This window comes from Anolis carolinensis, chromosome 2 (genome assembly GCF_035594765.1).
Source record: "Anolis carolinensis isolate JA03-04 chromosome 2, rAnoCar3.1.pri, whole genome shotgun sequence".
In the NCBI taxonomy this organism is placed as follows: Eukaryota; Metazoa; Chordata; class Lepidosauria; order Squamata; family Dactyloidae; genus Anolis; species Anolis carolinensis.
Window position 1 is genome coordinate 188,024,609 of NC_085842.1, and position 21,032 is coordinate 188,045,640.

The window sequence follows — 21,032 nt, forward strand, 5'->3', positions numbered from 1 at the left end:
CAAGACAGGGGTGCCCGCTTTCACCCTTGCTTTTTATCTTCGCAATAGAAACATTACTAAATAATGTAAGAAAAGACCCCTATTAAAAGGTGTGAAAATAAGAAAGAAGAGTACAAAATCAGGGACTTCGCAGATGACCTGAACTGTATTATAGAAAAACTGATTAAAACAATAGAAAACTGGCTGAATAGAATCAAAGAATTTGGGAAGCTCTCGGGACTTGAAATAAATAAAAATAAAATTATGTTCCTCACAAAAAATATGACTAAGAATAGATAACAAGAACTAACAGAAATAACGGGCATCCAGATGGTGAAGAAAATAAAATATTTAGGTATAACCCTAGCTGCAAAGAACTCCTAATTGATGAAAAATAACTATGACACAAAATGCAAAGAAATAAAGAAAGATTTAGACAATTGGAAATATTTATACATGTCCTTATCAGGAAGAATAGCCGCAATTAAAATGACAATCCTACTTAAGATGTTATTCCTCTTTCAAAATTTCCCAATTATTAGAAATCTACAAAAATTTAAAAATTGGAACAAATTTATCTGGGCAGACAAAAAACCAAGAATTAAAATAATATATTTGATGGATTAAAAAAGAGGAGGACTGGCCCTCCCAGATTTAAAACTATATCATGATGCACATGGATTGATGTAGATTAAGGACTGGACAGTACTTAAAAAATTGAAAACTCTTACAATAGAAGGTGGGGACCTAAGATCGGGGTGGCATGCTTATATTTGGTATAAAAAAAAAGTAGAGGAAAAATGTTAGGAACCATTTTTTCCTTTCATCATTAATAAGAACATGAGAGAGATATAAAGAAAAGCTATATACGAAAACACCTCTTTGGATTTCATTATTAGAGGCATGTCATAGAAGAGAAATGGGGGGAGAATCCTGGCCAACATATAGAGATATTCTAACAAAAGAGAATGGGAACTATGTACTCAAAGGCCAAGAAGAAATAAGACAAAACTTCAGAAATGTTTAATGGTTCCAGCATCTACAAATGAGATAATATTTTAACAAAGATAAAAAGATAGGTTTCGCTGACAAAAATTCATTCTGGGATACAATAAAGCAAATAGAAACGAACATCATAACAAAAAATTATTAGAATGTTTGACGTAGACAGAACTAATAAAAGACTGCATGGTCAAATGGGCTGAAAATATTGGGAAACAGATAAGACTGGAAGAGTGGGAGAAGATATGGGCCTCCAGAATCTATATATATAAAAGATTGATGGCATCAGGGCAGCGAACAAAACAACAAAACTACAGGCCCCCCAAGCTCGAAATTTGACAACACAACCCATCATCCACGGCTCTAAGTTGATACAACAAAAAGAAAAGGAAAAAAAAGTCCTAATTAGAGGGAGAGGAATAATTGTTTTTATCCAATTGCTGCCAGTTATAAGGCTAAGTTCCACCCACTTGGTCTCCTAGCAACCTACTCAGCCCAGGGGACAGGCACAAGAGTTTGGAGAGACCCCTAAGGGCCATCCAGCCCAACCCTTTCTCCTATGTAGCAGGACACAATCCAAGCATTCACAACACATGGACAACGTATAAATACTATACAATACTACACAGGGACATAGACCCCCTCTACCCTCACCACTTTCACTGTACACAAACAACCAAATGCATACTAAACATAAAGACAACCATACAACAGACATTCAATACCACCACTACCTCAACAATTTCTCACCAACACAACCAGACAATGCCACAGCAACGTGTGGCCGGGCACAGCTAGTAAACTATATATATGCAGCAGATTTGAAAGAAAATTAATTTAAAATGTTCTACAGGTGGTATATTACCCCACAAAAATTTACTAAATATTATAAGAACATCTCAAATAACTGTTGGAAATGTGGAAAACATGAGGGCACATTTTCCACTATTGGTGGACATGTGAAAAAGCTAAAATATTTTGGAAAGAAATACAACAAAGGATACAAAAAATCCTGCAAATCAAGAAAAAGCTGGAACCCAAATTCTTCTTATTAGGAATGTTGGATATACAAAAAGAAAAGAATAAGGAAAAACTATTCTTCTTTATGGTGACGGCAGCCAGGTTAGTCTATGCCAAACAGTGGAGGGACAAAAAATACCAGAGATTAATACATGGTTTACCAAGATTATGGACATCATGAACATGGACAGGCTTACATATCTATTAACAACCAACCAAGGCAAACCAAGAAAGCAAACAGATTGGCGTCCATTTAAAAAAATTTTTAAATCAATGAACAAATTAAAATAATAATTTAATAAAATATAATAGAAATAAGATAAGAAATACATTAATCCCAGAGTATGAAACAAAGAATGGGAAATGAGCACTCTACTGAGGAAACATACGAAGAACAGAAGACAGATGAAACTACATTGAAAACACCATTCATTAGACGGAAATCAATACAGTACTATATAGGTGTGTATGGGGTGTGGTTTTTTTCTCTTTCTTTTTTTTCTTTCTCTTATTTTTCTCTCTCCTTCTTAGTCTCTTCTCTTCTTTTTGTTAGTTTTCTATTCCTGTTGTTCTTATTTTTATTTAGAAAATGTAGATGTGGGAAAGCAAACTTTTAAAAAAAATTGTTGTCGAAGGCTTTCATGGCCGGGATCACAGGGTTGTTGTATGTCTTTTGGGCTGTGTAGCCATGTTCCAGAACTATTCTTTCCTGACGTTTCGCCCACATCTATGGCAGGCATCCTCAGTGGCATGGATAAACTAGGCAAGGAAAAGAAAAAATATATATATCTGTGGATAGTCCAGGGTGTGGCAAGAGTCCTTTGTCACTGGAAAGCCAGAATTAATGTTTCAGTTAATCAACCTAATTAGCATTGGAAAGATTTTGTCTTTTGCCTGGGGGCAACCTTTGATCAGTCATTAGCGTCCTTGGGTCTCCTCTGCCCTCAGAGTGTTGGTTCCCATCTACTGTTTTGATTTTAGAGTTTTTTAATACTAGTAGCCAGATTTTGTTCAGTTTCATTGTTTCCTCCTTTCTGTTGAAGTTGTCCACATGCTTGTGGATTTCAATGGCTTCTCTGTGTAGTCTGACATGATAGTTGTTGGAGTGGTCCAGCATTTCTGTGTTATCACCTGATGCAAATACTGATATAGACTGATATAGAAAATGGGACCAATAGAAGAAAGAGGATATACCTTAATCTTGTTGTTTACTCCAAGTCACAATCATTGTGCCAAAAAGTCAAGCAGAAAGGGTAAAAAAAGAATGCCAAATGTTCAAGTTAAAAATAAAGAGAGAGTGTATGTGTTTGTGAAAAACAAAACAAAAAAACAAAGTAATTTTAGAAAAACCTCTGGAGTGGAATTTTTTCAGTTTTGTGTCTTTGCCTCACCAGTCCTAAAAAAAATGTATTGAATAGATACATTTTTGTACACGTGTCCCTTCAAGTTACCTGTCTAATTATGGCAACCCTATGAATTTCGTTAGGGCTTTCTTAAACAAGGAATGTCTTTTGATATGTGTCTTATGTTTTTATGTATGTATTTTAACTATGTTGTACCCTGCTGAGAGCCTTGAGGAGAGGCAGGTAGCAAATACAATTTATTATTATTAATACTCAAAAGTGGTTTTGCCAATTCCTTTCTCTGAACAATAGGCAGCACCAGGTATCTGTCAGCAATCTCTCATTCACGTACTGATCAGGGCTGACCCTACTTAGCTTCCAAGATCGGAAAATAATATCTCGTGCCTTTTGCATATTTAGAACATATAGCCCAGTATTTTTTCATCCCAACCTTGTTTTATTTTGCCTGGCTGATGCGTGCTAAATCCTTCCTTGTCCTCCTCCCCAATCTGCCAAGGAGAAATCTAGTTAGATGTGTTCCTTTCTGTTTGAAAGCCTTGACCTACTGGGTCACGGGGCCAAGGTTTGAAGCCATAAAGGGGTTTGCCCTAATTTGAGAGATAAATATTTTCCCCTCCCTGTCCATTTGGAGAGGTAAAGCCTTGCAGATTGCATGCTTGCCTAAATGTGTAGCCTGGAGGGAAGGCAATATCTCAGGGCAGCTGAAGCTGTGGAGTTGAGGCTTCTGAATCAATAATTTGTGCCCGTTGTGCCCTGTGGCCTGACTCAGCTGCCAAATTAAGCAGCCACAGACGCTTGCTGTTCTTCCCCACCACTGCACCTGTCACTTCAAAGAGCGTGTGCCCACATACTGCCTCCCCCTCTCCCTTTTCCCTCCCCACCAGAAACCCATACACCATGCAAAGAAAAAAAAGAGTGATTAATACCATAGTCATGGGGACTATAATTATGACTATGGGAGGTTGTCAATGTCACAGCGCAGGGCCCTAAACGAGCTGATGTTTACCACTGAAATTTTATCTGCTGGCATATCCACTAGGTATTGGGTGAATTAATTGGAATAGTCGTAAATCAGAATAAAATCGAATCTATTTTGGGTTCCGAACGGGGTTCCGAGGTGGTTTGGTGCTTCAGAAGTAACCTTCCAATTTGAAGCGTTGGAGCTCATTTATTTAATGGCCTTGGAATACTTTCAGATATATGAGAAAGTTTCAATTCAACCAAACTTTATTTGCAGGGAGGAGCAGCTTAGCTTGGGCTTGCCTCCTTGCCCAATCAGTACTGATTATTATAATACAGTAGAGTCTTGGCAGAAAGGGAAGAGCATTTTCTCTCCTGGCTAGCATTGGGCCGTTTTGAGAGAGCATGGTGTAGTGTACTGGTTTGAGAGTTGGACTACGATTGTGGCTTGATTCCCCACTCAACCATGGAAACCCACTGGGTGATCTTGGGCAAGTCACACACTCTCAGCCCCAGAAAACCCAATGAAACAGGAAATAACACTTTCAAACCAGGAACAGATTTCCTTATTCAGAGGCTGATGGCCATCTGTCAGGAGTGTGCTATGATTTCTGTTCCTGGTTGATAAATGTAATTTCCAAATTGGTTCTGTCATAAAAACATGGCAAAACTTTATTACACTGCCAAAACTTTGTCTTTGTGTAAGGGACATTGTCCTATAAAAATAGTACATTATGGTTTGTTGAATTTCTCTCCACCAATTTAACAAAGTTTCAGCCACAAAAACAAAGTTTCTGAAGTAGAACAATGACTTTCAAAGTAAAGACAACCCAATGAAACAGGAAATAACACTTTCAAACCAGGATCAGATTTTTGTTATTATTAAAAATGCTTTTTTATAAAAATGTTGAAAATTTGCCAAAAATCAGAGGATAAGTCAAACGTTCTTAGTTTTAGTGAGCTAACAGTGGTAAATGTAGCAAGTTTCATTAGGATAACTCAAAAATGAGGGAAAGAGAAGCCCCTCAAGTCTCTCCATTGACAATAATGTTTTCCTTCATGCACATGCGCATCCGCCATTAACAAGGTCCATATGAAGATTCGGAAGTTTCAGAAAGTTTTGAACTTTTTGCCTTCAAAATTCGGAAATGACTTTAGAAACGAAGCACCAGCGCCCCCTACTTTCGAACAGAGTTTAGAACCATTTTTTTCCTGGATCGCACATGTTTAATATCCACACTGCACAATGACAATGAAACAGCCTGATTCCACTGTAACTACCATGGATTTATTATATGGAAATCTGGAATTTATAGTTCTGAAAAATCCTGAGAATTCTCAGCTGGAGAGCTCTAGTGTTACAGTGGAGGGGAAATTAACACCAAAGCTCTGTAGCAGAACATTCCATTTACCACAGAAGACTGACGATCTAGAATGGAGCCATGATGATGTATGAAAATGCCATATTTGTGCAGTGTGGGGTGTATAACCAGTGGTAGGTTAGCCTGCAAGGAGAGGAGTCAGTCTGTATGTTCTCATGGAGTGTTCTCAATCTTGTAGACTAGGGACAGGAAATGTATCTTGCCACTCAAAATGGGCTCTTCACACTCAGCCATACCCCTGGCAAAGTTTGTCCCATCTGACAGTAAGGGTTCCTTCCCAGTTTTGTAACACCTATGCCTTAGGACTGTGTTTGGTTCAGAAAACTGCATTTATATAATAAGAATGAGTGGTACAGTAGACTCTTGGTATCTGCTGGGGTTTGGTTTCAGCATCCCCAAGCACGCCAAAATTGGTAGATTCTCATGTCCTATTGTTATTGAGCCACAACTGAGTGCAAACTCTTTTGCAGTTCGGATTCAGTTTTCAGCAAGCCAAGTTCAGGTTGCAACAACTAGAGTAATTTGACTGCAAAGAGGGAACATGACAGGTGGAGAAACTGGGACATTTTGAAAGCATCTGGAAAGGGGGAGTAATTTGGACTTACTTTGTCAAATCAGGACAGTGGAAGACTATGGTGGAAGAGTGCATTTCCGTGTGTACACCATTTGGATTTCCTGTTTCAGCCAACAAACGTTGTTGTTGTTGTTGTTTTTATGTTTATTTATAGCCTGCTTTCTCTCTCCACAAGAAAGTGATGTTGAGCGTGGACCCCCTTGGCCCAGGTCAAATTATTAATAAACTATAGCTGGAGCCACAACAAATTGGAGCTTGCGTTCCCCCTAAGATTGGTTATGCGAACGATCAATGATACGGTGAAGCCCAGCAGCAGCTACTGGCATCCGGGATACTTTTAGCAACAATCTTTCCTTTCCCCCCTAGTGTATTACAAAGTACAAAGTGCGTTATCCTCTATATCTGCTTCATTGCATCTTCTTTGCTTCCTGAGTCTTTCTCTTCCACTTTGACCTCTCGCAGCCGGCCCTGGTGGCCACATGGCCCCACGGCCCGCACAACGGGGCTTCCCTCCTTCCTTCCCTCCTAATACCACTACCCTGCACCCCAACTAACCCCTTAGTCACCCTTCACAACCATGGATACCCAAGCCTCCAGATTTTTGGGTCCCCCTCAGTATCCATGGATCCCTTGTGTATATGTGCCCAAGTCCTGCGGATACCCAGGCCTCCAGATCATTGGGTCCCCCTCGGTATTCACAGACCCATTTCACGTGTATTATGTATTATTTTATGTTTCATATAAAACTTTGGAGTGTGAAGTCATCTAGTAAAACCCTGGTGATGTTTCGTTGGCACTCCTACACCTGGGAATTACTTCCAGTGTTTTTCCTGGTTATCACTGAATTACAAAAGACTGAATTACCTATCATCTTTGGCCCATAAAGCCAGCTGTGCAAGAGACAACAGGACTCCAAGTTGGACCACCTGTTCTTTGTGCAGCCACCTGGACAAAGGAAAAGACAAAATAATACCAGTAAGCCTTCTCGCAGCCCACCCTGAAATTTTTTGGGGGGGGGGGGGCTGAAGCCCCTCAAGCCTCCCCCCCCCCCAGCTACATGCCTGTGCCCCGCTTTCCACAATGACATTTCTCCTTTTTCCAGGAACAAATACCATAATCCTATCAGTCTGAACAGTATCCTGGTATGAAAGACAATGGACCACTGGAGCAGAGTTGCCAGACCCGCTTGAATGGGCTCATTAAACCTATCACCAAGATAATAGCCCGCATGGGATCTGAGGGCCCCTCTTTATTCGTACCAGTGTTGGGACACTGTAATTGTTTCATAAATCTGTCTTCTTTGTCTGAAACCAACAGCTAGCATTTTGCTAGCCATTGAAGAGCGGAAATCTACATTGGAAGGGATTGGCCAGCAGGGGCGCCAACCTGCCTCCTGGAGGGAATCCTTCCCAGCTGTTCGTGACATCAGAATGGCTCCACCAATGAGGGTAAAGCTGGCCCTGGCAGGGTGGGCCAGGAAATTCAAAGTTACACAATGTATAAAAATGTCTGTTTTACTGTTACCAAGCATCTCAGCTTTCTTCTGTAGCTTATCACAAGCTGACATCCTTTTCAGTTGACTTGAATAAACAACCTTGGTGGCTTTCGCTTCAACTTTGTGATATTTCTTGATTGGGAACATTGAGTTTAGCTTCTTCACCTCGCCAGGTACACGGATCCATAAGTGGCCCACTGCTGGTATCATCCTCTCGCTTAATGGGACTCGGTATCTGCACTTAAGGTTTAGCTATCTGTGGCCTGAATCACTCTATCCACGGTTGCTTTAAATTGTTCTATTTCAGAGACTCAAAGTGGCTTTAACTTTGTTGCTGTGTTGAGAGTACAAAATTTAATGCATTTGCAAATGTGGGGGAATAGTGTTCATGTAATATGAGCCCCTTTGCACGTTTAGAAGACAAATAAATGTATTGCTCCTTTTTTGCTAGCTGGAAAGAACGCTTCTACTTGCCAGGCAGAAAATAGAACCATTCTGCTGCAGTTGTTGCCCAAATGCACCCCTTTATGGTACAAAAGGCCTCAAGGCTCAGTTTCTGCATTAGATAAACACAGTGGCAGGAAAAAGGAGTTTGTGTGCTAAGGAAGGCTTCTTGCTGTATCAAGTTATCCAGGTTCAGCTGATTCTGCCAAAGGAAAAAGAAATGTCTTTCAGGTCTTGCCATTCTACATAAACATACGAACCCTTTGTGTGAGAGCCAGCTTACCTAATAGGCAAACAGCAATGGCCAACAACGGAAGAGCCCCACCTGACTGCCTGGGGGCCCTCCTTTGATTTCAAGGAAACTACAGTTCTCCCACCATAGCTCTGGCTGGCCTTTTATTACCACCCCCACACCAGTTACCTCCAAGACCCCCACCCCACTTTCCTAGATAGTGTTTTGCTCTGTCCGCTCCTGTTGCTATTTCTTCCCTGATCTGCGGAAGGTTTCAGGACCAGCTTCTTTGCACTGGAGAGAGTGCAGGAGACTTTTGCTGCTGTTAAACAACTTGAAAATAATTATTCAAGTTCTGAACAGTAAACAGATGCTATCTTAATAGCCAATAAAACGGTCTAATAATAAGAGCCAGTAAATCATAGAGTGTAAACAACGGAAATGTCTCTCTCTTCTGTGTCCTCTTTTAATCTCTCTCTCTCTTTCACCCTTATCTTGTAAATCAACCTTGACAGATTCTCCAAACTGCCCTAGAATGCTCTCCTCCAAAGATGGGGGCATACTGATGGATTGAAATCCTCATCCTCCCTAGCAAGTGGTGATGTATTCTAAAACAAACGTGACACAAGCCACATGTTCCCTGTTATTGTTCATGTTCCTGGAGTGTCCCAAATCATGGTTTTAGGTGTCCTAATTTTCTCCTTGTGATAGTCATAATCTCATCACTAAATGTTGTGTGTTGTGCATAACTGAATACAATCAGGCCTCCACATTCATTGGGATAGGGACATAGGATCCACACAAAAGTGAAAAATGCCGATTTTTGTTATCTGAGAGAACACCTCTCTAGGAATATATAGGTGATCCAGCAGAATTGTATAATTAAGTTCCACTGGATGTTGGTCATAGAATCGCTCTGGAGGACCTAGAGATTCCTAGAGAGGTGCTCTCTCTACAAATTTCTGCAACATGACTCTTTGGACCTCATCACATTATCTTGGTTCTCCATGTCCTGGCGGGGGACATGGAGAATCCATCTCTCCACGCCCCACATCACACGACTTACCTGGGACTCCATCCCATGGGGGGAAGCATCTGACACCCGACTTCCCCCATTATGCTGAAGGCAACATGGGGAAGCCTCCCAACTAAGTCCAGCTATTACACATGCATTGCGTAATGAGCTTTGTCTCAAAAGGGTAGAACAAATGGCATACAACGGGCAAAGTAGCCTGTCTGATGAGATGGTTTGATCAATCTCAGGCAGAGACATACTGGAAGATACAGAGATAATATTTTAATCAAATCCATGAATAATCAAATCCCACAAAGTCAAACCCATAAATACAGAGTATAATTGTAACTTTCCCAAACCATGGAGATATATATTCTCCAACAGTTCCAATTAATCCTCTGTCATCCCTCTTTTAAAATGTCCCATTTCCTCTCCCCTCCTCCCATTTCCCTCAATGTTCATTGCTAATGCAAATGGCCGCAAACTGGGTCCAAGAGGTGTGTGTGAATTCTTGCCCTTCCCAATAGGCTCATGCAAAAGCAATCTGCTAAAAGCTCTCCCACCCTTATTGTCTTCCTCATTTGTTATATTTGCCATCTTGACTATATTCGGATGTTGCTGGGCCACATATATCCTGGTTTTCATCTGTGAAATATTAGAGGATATGGAGATATGTGATATACATAGTTCTAAGGCTAATTTGAGAATATGCATAGGTATACAGACAGTCCAGGTTCAATAGAGGGCTTGTCCATACTGACGATATAATGCAGTATGGGTAGATAATGGTGGCTACATAATACATGCTGAGAAAACACACTGCAATGCACTTTAAGGAGTTTAAACCAATTTAAGCTACTGGTAAGTCAGAGGAGAGTCCGAAGCAAGCCCCTGAATGAGCTGTAGCGTGCCTGCAATCTAAACTGAATCGCACAGCAAAATCAGCTCCACAGAATACGAAGTGCATCGTAAACCATGACATTCATCACACTTATGTGAATTGAAAAACTTGCAATGCAACCAGCTGAGAAAAAATCCCAGAGAGCATAGCTGCACAGGTAAATTGACACCTTGAGACAGGTAATTAAATACTTCCACTGCTAAGTTTCACTATCTTTTCCTCCGGAGCACACATATGCATCCTGATGGGGAAAGGGGGCGGGGGGGGGGGATACTGGAGATTCTGGAACTGATTCAAGACCACCACCACTTAATGGTTAATGTAAACACAATACATGTTGTTCTGTGAATGATGATGCTCTTTGCATGCCTTGCTTCATTATGAAGTGGGAAGAATGGCGTAGTAGCCCATAGAGAAATGTCCCAGCTGCAGCTTTCCACCCAAGAAGGAGACAGCTGTGTCTGGGGTCCTTTAAAAGCAAAGCAGACAGCCAGACCAATGAAGAATTTAGAGGAAGAAGAACAGATAATTCCCAAATCTCCCATTTCTACCAGGCAAAAAGCCAGAAGTCTGGTATTAAAACATTGTGCAGAATTAGAGCAGGGTGTGAGTTTCTCACATGTGCAAGAGATATAAATGAATGACGCAAGCCCAGAGGCCTCGGGTTCAGTGAAAGGCAGTGTGCTGGAAATGGACTTGGGAGAAAGAACCTTGAACCCCTGCTCCACCATGCATCACACTAAAGCTCAAAGAGTAAGCATCCCATCTGAGTATGCATCCCATCTGAAATCCTGTGGCTCCCTCCTGCAGAATTTTTGGGCTTGGGGTTTAGGGGAGGGAGGAGCCTTTAAAATGCTCAGTCAGAGAGGTCTCGGGTCTTATTAAAGGATTTCAAATAGAATGTATACTCTTTTGCCTACACTTTCAGCTCTAGGTTTGAATTTTGTAGATCTCAAAGGATTTCTAGGTCTTCCAGTTGTTGTATCGAGCTTGACTTCTCAATATGCTACATAAGTTTACATATCTTGTAACATTTCATACATGAAAACCAGGGCATTTCTGAGTATGCAACTCAGGGGATGGATAAGATTATAAAAGTTATTTATTTATGAGGAAGAACACAAAAGCTAGGAGAGGCTGCAGCAGTTTGCTTTTGCCTGAACCTAAAATCTATGCATTTGGAAATTTACATTATGTGAGTGTTATCGAAAAATTGGACGCCAAATTATGTGTCGTGGCTCCATTGAGACATAGAGCGAGCCTGCTTTGTCTTTGTTTGGTAGTAACCCTTCATGAAGTAACCCTTCATGAGTGTTGCCCAGCACACTCAGGACTCTGGAAACAATCCACCAAATTATTATAATCCTTTAACAATTAACTGGGAGACTGGGGGGGGGGGGGCACACAATGGGTTTGCGTAAGAGCCCCTGGGTGCTTTTTCCTGTTTCACCTTGCAGACGGCCAATTCTCTCACACCAGAAGCGACCTGCAGTTTTTCAAGTCGCTCCTGTCACGGGGAAAAACCCTGATATAATCTGATATCATTTCCTCTCCTGTGCCCCAAGCCAGGCCAATCCTTTCGATTGTATCCACCAGAGTCAGGACATTATTGATTGCTTCACCACATTTCTTACTGATCGCACCCCTCTTGGGAGCGAATTACTAAATGGACATACACTTCAAAATAAGCCAATAAGGCAAGAGACGAACCTTTCCAATGCTAATTGGAGTGATTAATTGCAACATTCACACAACATTCCAACTGACAAAGAACTCTTCTCACACCCTGGACTTCCTACAGATATATATTAATCTTCCTTGCCTAGTTTCTCCATGCCTCACAACCTCTGAGGATGCCTGCCATAGATGTGGGCAAAACTTCAGGAGAGAATACTTCTGGAACATGGCCATACAGCCTGGAATACATACAACAACCAAGCCAATGATAGTTTGTTAAAGTTTCCTGCCACAATGAACTCATAGGGAATCTCAGATCAGCCCGGAGCAGATCCTAGGTGGACACTTTTTTAGTACATCAGAGGCGAGCAGGAGAATCTTGAATAGCTGTCAAATATAATGCATATTATCCATTTTTGCAAATATGATATCTCAGTGCTTTGGAGTGCCTTCTCTGCTGACATCCTCTCTGGCCAATGAAAATAAGCCCTTGATTTTGCTGTCTGCATCTTATTTGTCCTTCTGGGAAGATAGATATGCCAGGCCTCCAAACCCATGATTCTTGCAAATGCTGAAATCACATGACATGTGTTCAAAATATGAATGCAGTAGATTTTTTTGCTAGGATTTTAAAATAATTACAGAGCTCTAATAAAATGGAATGAATTTAAGAATGAAAAACTACTGTGGATCAGAAGGCTATTTTCTGGCATGAGGCGGAATGTAATGTTAACTATACATATGCGACCACATGCAAAACTTGGAAATAATATTTGTTTGAATTATGCTTCCTAGAATTCTTCAAAAAATCTCAAAAGTAACAGTGGCCATCATGGTTCAGAAAGCATACCAAAATAACGAACTTCCCCAAGCTCTGATCATAGGACTCTTTTTGTTATGTGAATTAAAGTCAACAGAAGACCTAGGACCGTGGTTCTCAACCTGGGGTCCCCAGATGTTTTTGGCCTACAACTCCCAGAAATCCCAGTCAGTTTACCAGCTTTTGGTCTGCTTCAGCCCCACAGTTCCTGTTTTCTCAGGAGAATAGTAGGAGTTTAATAGTAGGAGGATTCCCTGGAAACTATAATGATGTTTTGTAATGCTTTGTAATGCCAGAAGAAATTATTATGTTAAGAAGAGCTCTGTGGCTTCTTTGTGGTGCCCAAATGCTTCCCTTGCAGCTGAGTTTCCGTATCAAATTCATCCTCTACAGTCTCAAAAACTTATTATTATAACCAGCCAGCTGATTTAACTTCCCAAGCAGACTGTCATGTGTGAAAAGTGTGAGTTAAGAGGTAGTGCCCAAAAAGCGAAGTGATCCTGTGGAGCATGTGCACAGGCTTTGGTTCTGCAGACCAAAAGGTCCCAGGTTCAAATCCCGGGAGAAGAATGAGCGCCCGCTGTTAGCCCCAGCTTCTGCCAACCTAGCAGTTCGAAAACATGCAAATGTGAGCAGATCAATAGGTACCGCTCCAGTGGGAAGGTAACAATGCTCCATGCAGTCATGCTGGCCACAGGACCTTGGAAGTGTCTACGGACAACGCCGGCTCTTTGGCTTAGAAATGGAGATGAGCACCAACCCCCAGAGTCGGTCACGACTGGACTTAACGGCAGGGGAAAACCTTTACCTTTACCTTTATACAGCCACAGTTTCCTGTTTATTCTTGAGGCTGGAAGCACAAGGCTGAAAACAGCCTAAACTGGATGGGACATTGTTTACAGTATTTCCAGTTGTGTGAATATAGGTTGCGATCAAAAGAAAGCAAATGTTCTGGGTTCAATCAGAATCCACATCACAGCGCAGGAGAATCTGGTCCTAAATCTCAACTTTCCTGCCCTTCATGCATTTGAAAAAGAAAGCAGTTCCCGGAGAATGAAATAGTGCAAGTGTAACCTTTTCTTTTAGACAACTGTGGCCCAAACTCAATGCTGCTGAATAAATGCATCCATTATTTCCCAGCTTCCAGAAGTAGTGAGTAACAGGTAACAATGTGAGCAACTACATTTGAGAAATAATGCAGTTTAGCATCACTTCAACTGCCATATGAATAATAATAATAATAATAATAATAATAATAATAATAATAATAATAACAACAACAACAACAACAACAACAACAACAACAACAACAACAACAACAATTTATTTATATTCTGCCCTTTTCTCTGAGGGGATTCAGAGCGGATTAAAGCATATAAACAGACACAGGCAAACATTCAATGTCTTGTTGCAATGAAATACAAGGAAACACAAATACACAGACAAAGGCAAAGGCTTTCCTTTCATTTCTAGCTCTGGAGGTGGTGCTCATCTCCATTTCCAAGCCTAGGAGCCTGCATTGCCCACAGACATCTCCTGATCATATGGCTGGTATGACTGTATTGCCTTTTTGCCTTCCCGCCGAGGTGGTACCTATTGATCTACTCACATTTGCATGTTTTCAAATTGCTACATTGGCAAGAGCTAGGGCTATCCGCAGGAGCTCACCCTGTCCTGCGGATCTGAATTGCCAACCTTCAGGTTAGCAGTTGAGCAACACAAGGATTTAACCCATTGCACGACCATGGCCCATGGCTCAATGCACGGAATCATGGGTTTTATAGTTTCACAGTGTCTTTAGCCTTTTGTTCCAAAGAGGGCTGGTGTCTCACCAGTATTCAGAAGGATTGAGCGATGGTAGTTAAAATGGCACCAAACTGCATTAATTCTGCAATGCAATTTGTTAGAAAAGTTAAAATATAGGCTCCATCACTCCACTGCCATATAACACAGTTTTTAAGTGTAGCTTCATATAATGCAGTCCAATGCAGTTAAACCGCATTATATGAATCTACATTGAACATGTAATGTATGTTCAAACTGCATTATATGGCAGTGTAAATAGGTCCATAATTAAACTAAATTTCTATTTTTAAAAAACACAAGTTGAAAATAAATTAAGAACAGTATATTAGATTAAATTGATAAAGGAATCAGAGCTAGCACTCTGTTTGATTCTCAGGCTATAGGAAAAGAAGCTGTGGAGGAATAGAGGGATCTGGAAACTAGCAGGATGGCTGAAATATCAGTCAAGCCAGAGCCCCTTCTACACAGCAATTCTCCAAGCTACGGAATGGCCATGTCATATAGACCCTATGTACTGAGAAATATTTACTTTCCTGTTCCATTTCTCTTCTTGCTTTTTTTGTGGACAGCAGTGATTCACCACGTCGAGGCCATTTACCAGGATATTATGTGCACTTCCAACTTTTGCAGAAGCATTCAATTTCAGTAAGTGATGCCTGGCATGCCATAAAAAGGCTGTTGTTGTGGACAGAATTTTCTGAATCTTGTGTGTGATGAAAAACTACCCTCTTTGTCACAGCTTCCTTGTAAACACCGCAAGAAGTTCAGAGATCAGCATCAGAACCCAAGCACTCACTGCAATCCCATTTCCCCTTAAGCTGATGATGCAATTTGTAGCATGATGGCATTGGCAATATGATGCTGTATTACCAGAGTTTGTCACCCTTAATTTTTAAAAATTAAAAGTAGAATTTTTAAATTGATTTTAAAATTCCTGATTCCCTGATTCCAGTGGTTTGACTATAGGGTTAATTTAGATTTTTTTAAAAAAAAATCATTTAGTTGTGCAGCCAAGGTGTAGCCCAGAATATTTTTAATATTATTGGGATAAAATCATATTGCTTGATCACAGACTTTCAAAATATGGCTACTACATGGAATAGTTGCTTGATTACTTGTACATTCTCCTGCTGAACTCCCTGCTTGTAAATGCCAACTTCAAAATACTGAGGAGTAGGTTCCCAACCTGTGATCTATGGACCACCAGTGGTCCCCAAGAACTAAAATACAGTCCGTGGTCTCACAATTACTACACCATTGCAATGAGAGTGACTAGTCTCAGGAAACCTTCTTATAGTGCTTAGGCAACGGGGATGTGTCCACTGAGCTGCTGAACTTGCTGATCGGAAGGTTGGTGGCTGTTCAAATCCGGGGAGCTGAGTGAGCTACCACTGTTGGCCCCAGCTTCTGCCAGCCTAGCGGTTCGAGCCTCCAGTGGCCTAGGGGATAAAAGCCTTGTGGCTTGAAGGTTGGGTTGCTGACCTGAAGGCTGCCAGGTTCGAATCCCACCCGGGGAGAGCGCGGATGAGCTCCCTCTATCAGCTCCAGCTCCATGCGGGGACATGAGAGAAACCTCCCACAAGGATGGTAAAACATCAAAACATCCGGGTGTCCCCTGGGTAACGTCCTTGCAGACAGCCAATTCTCTCACTCCAGAAGCAACTCTGGTTGCTCCTGACATGAAAAAAAAAGTTCGAAAACATGCAAAAGTGAGTAGTTCAATTGGTACTGCTCCGGCAGGAAGGTAACAGGGCTCCATGCAGTCATGACCTTGGAGGTGTCTAAGGACAACGCCGGCTCTTCGGCTTAGAAATGGAGAGGAGCACCAACCTCCAGCGTCGGACACGACTGTACGTAATGTCAGAGGAAAACCTTTACCTTGCCCATCCCGTGCCCAAACCCTGTCCGTATCCTTTGCCCTCTACTTCTTCATCAAGTCATCTGGAGAGATCTCCTCTCTCGGATAGGTTTTTCCGCCTTTTCCACTAGACTTCAGTCTAGTTGGATCTCCTTGTAATAGTTTGGATTCAAAGAGCTGACTAGGCCCTCTTAATAACATTTCAGTAGAGCCAGGATCTCTGGGGGGTGGGGTCCGGGGGGGAGGAGGGTTCCATCGAGGGTTCCATCGAGGTCGTGTGGGGGAGGAGGGGGTGAGGCCAACAGTTTCCCAGGGAGAAGCGCAACAGGTGTCTTGCAACCCTGGAGAAGGTTAGGTGTGGTAGCCTCCATGGCAGCCCCTCCGGGTTGAAGGTACTGCTGCTTAATGCCAGATCCGTCAGTGGGAAATCTGCAATTATCCAGGACTTAATCCTGGATGAGCAGGCGGATCTGGCTTGCATCACCGAGACCTGGTTGGATGAGCTGGGTGGGGTAAACCTTACCCAGCTTTGTCCTCCGGGTTTCGGGGTACATCAGCAGGCCAGGCCTGGAGGGCGGGGAGGTGGGGTTGCGGTGGTCTTTTGGCAGTCCATCGCCCTGGTCAGATGCGCCGTTCCGCAATCTGCTGGGTTTGAGTGTCTCCACTTGAAGGTGGGTACCCGGGACAGTTTGGGGATTCTGCTGGTGTACCATCCACCCCGCGACACAGCAGTCTCCCTACCTGAGCTAGCTGAGGTGGTCTCTAGCGTGGTGTTGGGCTCCCAGCGCCTTTTGGTATTGGGTGACTTCAATATCCATGCTGAGGCCACCTTGACAGGAATTCATGGCCGCCATGACGACCATGGGGCTGTCCCAAGTAATATCGGGTCCCACCCATCAAGCTGGTCATACACTCGACCTGGTCTTTGTTGTGGGCGATGGTTTGGTCAGAGTGGAAGAGCAAACTATTCTTCCATTGTCATGGTCTGACCATTATCTGATCAGTCTAAGACTCACCGTGTCCTCAAAACTCCGCAGGGGTGGTGGACCCATTAAGATGGTCCGCCCCAGGAGACTTATGAATCCTGAGGGACTCCTGACGTCTCTTGGGGTTCTGTCTGCTATGGAGGCTGACGATCCTGTCGATGCCTTGGTCGCTCGTTATAATACCGAGTTGTCAAGGGCTATTGACATGATCGCTCCAGAACGTCCCCTCTCGCTGCATGGAGTTGCCCTGGCTCCCTGGTTTACTGGGGAGCTGGCGAAGATGAAACGTGCGAGAAGGAGACTAGAGTGGCGCTGGCGGAGAACTCGCGACGTTTCTGACCGAGCACGGTCTAAAGCCGCTATTAGGGCTTATTCCGCAGCGTTGCGGGCAGCCAGGAAGGTTTTCACGACTGCCCGCATCGCGTCTGCAACAAATAGATCTTCTGAGTTGTTCTAAGTTGTTGGGGAGCTCCTCCACCCTTCTCAGGGTGGGGGGGGGCACCTGACTCCTCGGCAACTCGGTGTAGCGAGTTCGCTCACCATTTTGCAGACAAAGTCGCTCAGATTCGTCCTGACCTGGATGCCAGTCCTGATGCATTCCCAGGTGAGGTAACCGAGGCATCTATCTGTTCGATCTTGTGGGATTCATTTCAGTTTGTGCAACCTGATGATGTGGACAAGATTCTTGGAGCGGTGAGGGCGACTACCTGTGCCCTTGATCCCTGCCCATCTTGGGTTTTAAAACAGGCCAGTGGTGGGTTAGTTCATTGGTTTGTGGCAATAATTAATGCCTCTTTGGGGCAGGGTAAATTTCCATCTAGCCTAAAACAAGCAGTGGTAAGGCCTATTCTGAAGAAGGCCTCATTGGATCCGACCAATCCTTGCAACTACAGTCCAGTCTCTAACCTACCATTCTTGGGCAAGGTCTTGGAGCGGGTGGTTGCCTCTCACCTCCAGGGATTCTTGGAAGATATGGATTTTCTGGACCAATCGCAGTCTGGCTTCAGGCCTGGGTTCAGTACCGAGACGGCTTTGGTCGCCTTGGTGGATGACCTCCGTAGGGAGCTGGACAGGGGGAGTGTGACCCTGATGGTTCTCTTGGACATCTCAGCGGCTTTCGATACCATCGACCATGGTATCCTTCTGGGGCGGCTCTCTGGGATGGGCCTTGGGGGTACTGCACTCCAGTGGCTCCAGGCCTTTCTGGAGGGTTGTTCCCAGTTGGTGAAGCTGGGGGACACCTGCTCGGACCCCTGGCCATTGACCTGTGGGGTCCCGCAAGGTTCTATTTTGTCCCCCACGCTTTTTAACATCTACATGAAACCGCTGGGAGAGGTCATCCAGAGTTTTGGAGTACGGTGCCATCTCTACGCGGATGACACCCAACTCTACTACTCTTTTCCACCTAAATCCAAGGAAGCCCCTCGGATTCTGGACCAGTGTCTGGCCGCTGTGTTGGCCTGGATGAGGGTGAACAAACTGAGACTTAATCCTGACAAGACAGAGGTCCTCCAGGTCAGTCGTATGTCTGATTGGGGTATTGGGTGGCAACCTGTGCTTGACGGGGTCGCACTCCCCCTGAAGGCGCAGGTCTGCAGCTTGGGGGTCCTCCTGGATTCGGGGCTGACGCTTGAGGCTCAGGTGTCGGCCGTGGCCGGGAGGGCCTTTGCACAATTAAAACTTGTGCGCCAGCTGCGACCATACCTCGAGAAGTCTGATCTGACCATGGTGGTCCATGCCTTAGTTACCTCTAGACTGGACAATTGCAATGCGCTCTACGTGGGGCTGCCTTTGAAGACGGCCCGGAAATTACAACTAGTACAGCGTTCGGCAGCCAGGCTTCTAACTGGAGCGAATTACAGGGCGCGTTCAACGCCTCTGTTTAAGGAGCTTCACTGGCTGCCATTTACTTTCCGGGCCCAATTCAAGGTGCAGGTTATCACCTACAAAGTTTGGGACCCACCTACCTTAGAGACCGCATCTCCCCCTACGAACCCACACGTTCTCTTCGCTCGTCGGGGGAGGCCCTTCTCTCGCTCCCACCAGCCTCGCAGTCGCGGTTGGTGGGGACGAGAGAGAGGGCCTTCTCTGTCGTGGCCCCCCGGCTTTGGAACTCGCTCCCTAGAAAGATCAGGCAGACCCCTACCCTCCTCTCCTTCCGTAGGAGCTTAAAAACCTGGCTCTTTCAAAAGGCCTTTGACACTTAATTTGTTGTCGGACTGATCTATCTGCCCATTTTATAATAGCCCCATTATCGAGGTGTTGCCAATGTTATATTGCACTTTGTCCATTTCAACTGTGAAATTACCTTCCCCATTTCGGCCCATTTCGGCCCATTTTGCACTCTGCCTGGGTTCTATGAATTAGTCTCCTGTGTTGATATTGTATGTTTTATGTCGATTTTAACGATTGTTTTTACTGTAATTGATGTTTTTATTGGATAATTGTTTTATTGCTGTGTTTTGATATTTGATTGTTTTATCGGGCAAGGCCCCATGTAAGCCGCCCCGAGTCCCTTCGGGGAGATGGGGCGGGGTATAAAAATAAAGTTGTTATTATTATTATTATTTACCTTTTTTAATGGTAAGATAGTTGGGAGTCCCAAACAGATGGAGGACCAGGCCCGGCCCAACATGGGACGCTAGCCACGCCCCCGCGTTGGGTGCCATGTTCCCAGGGGCGCTATCGAGCCCCTGGGAGGCGAGGCCACACTTGGCCCCGCCTCCGGCGCCCTGGCCCTGCCTCCCGCACTGTAGGAGGCATGGCCGCGCGACGCGGGAGGCGTGGTCAAGTCTGGCCCCGCCTCCTGCGGCACCTGCTGCAGCTTTGCTGGAACAAGGTGCCCGCCGCGGGAAGCGGGGCTGGCCACGCCTCCCGCGGCGGGCACCCTGTCCCAGCCAAGCTGCAGCGGGCATGCGCTGCGGGAGGCGTGGCCGCGCCAGCCGCAGCGCACGCCCGCTGCAGCTTGGCTGGGACAGGGTGCCCGCCGTGGGAGGCGTGGCCAGCCCCGCTTCCCGGGGCGGGCACCCTGTCCCAGCCAAGCTGCAGCGGGCGTGCGCTGCGGGAGGCGTGGCTGGCAACGCTTCCCGCAGCGCACGCCCGCTGCTGCTTGGCTGGGACAGGGTGCCCGCCGCGGGAGGCGTGGCCAGCCCCGCTTCCCGCGGCGGGCACCCTGTCCCAACCAGACTGTGGCAGGAGTCCAGCCCTTCCAGGCTGCGGCTGGACCTTCACCGTGGCCTGGAAGGACCGGATTCCCGCTGCAGCCTGCCTGGGACAGGGTGTGCGGGGTGGGAGGCGTGGCTAGCTCTGGCCTTGCCTCCTGCCGCGCGCGCCTTGGCCAAGCTGCCCACGCTGTGGGGGGTGGGGTCAGGGCGCCCGCACGCAGCGTAGGAGGCGTGGCCACGCCTCCCGCAGCGCACGCCCGCTGCAGCTTGGCTGGGACAGGATGCCCGCCGCAGGAGGCGTGGCCAGCCCTGCTTCCCGGGGCGGGCACCCTGTCCCAGCCAAGCTGCAGCGG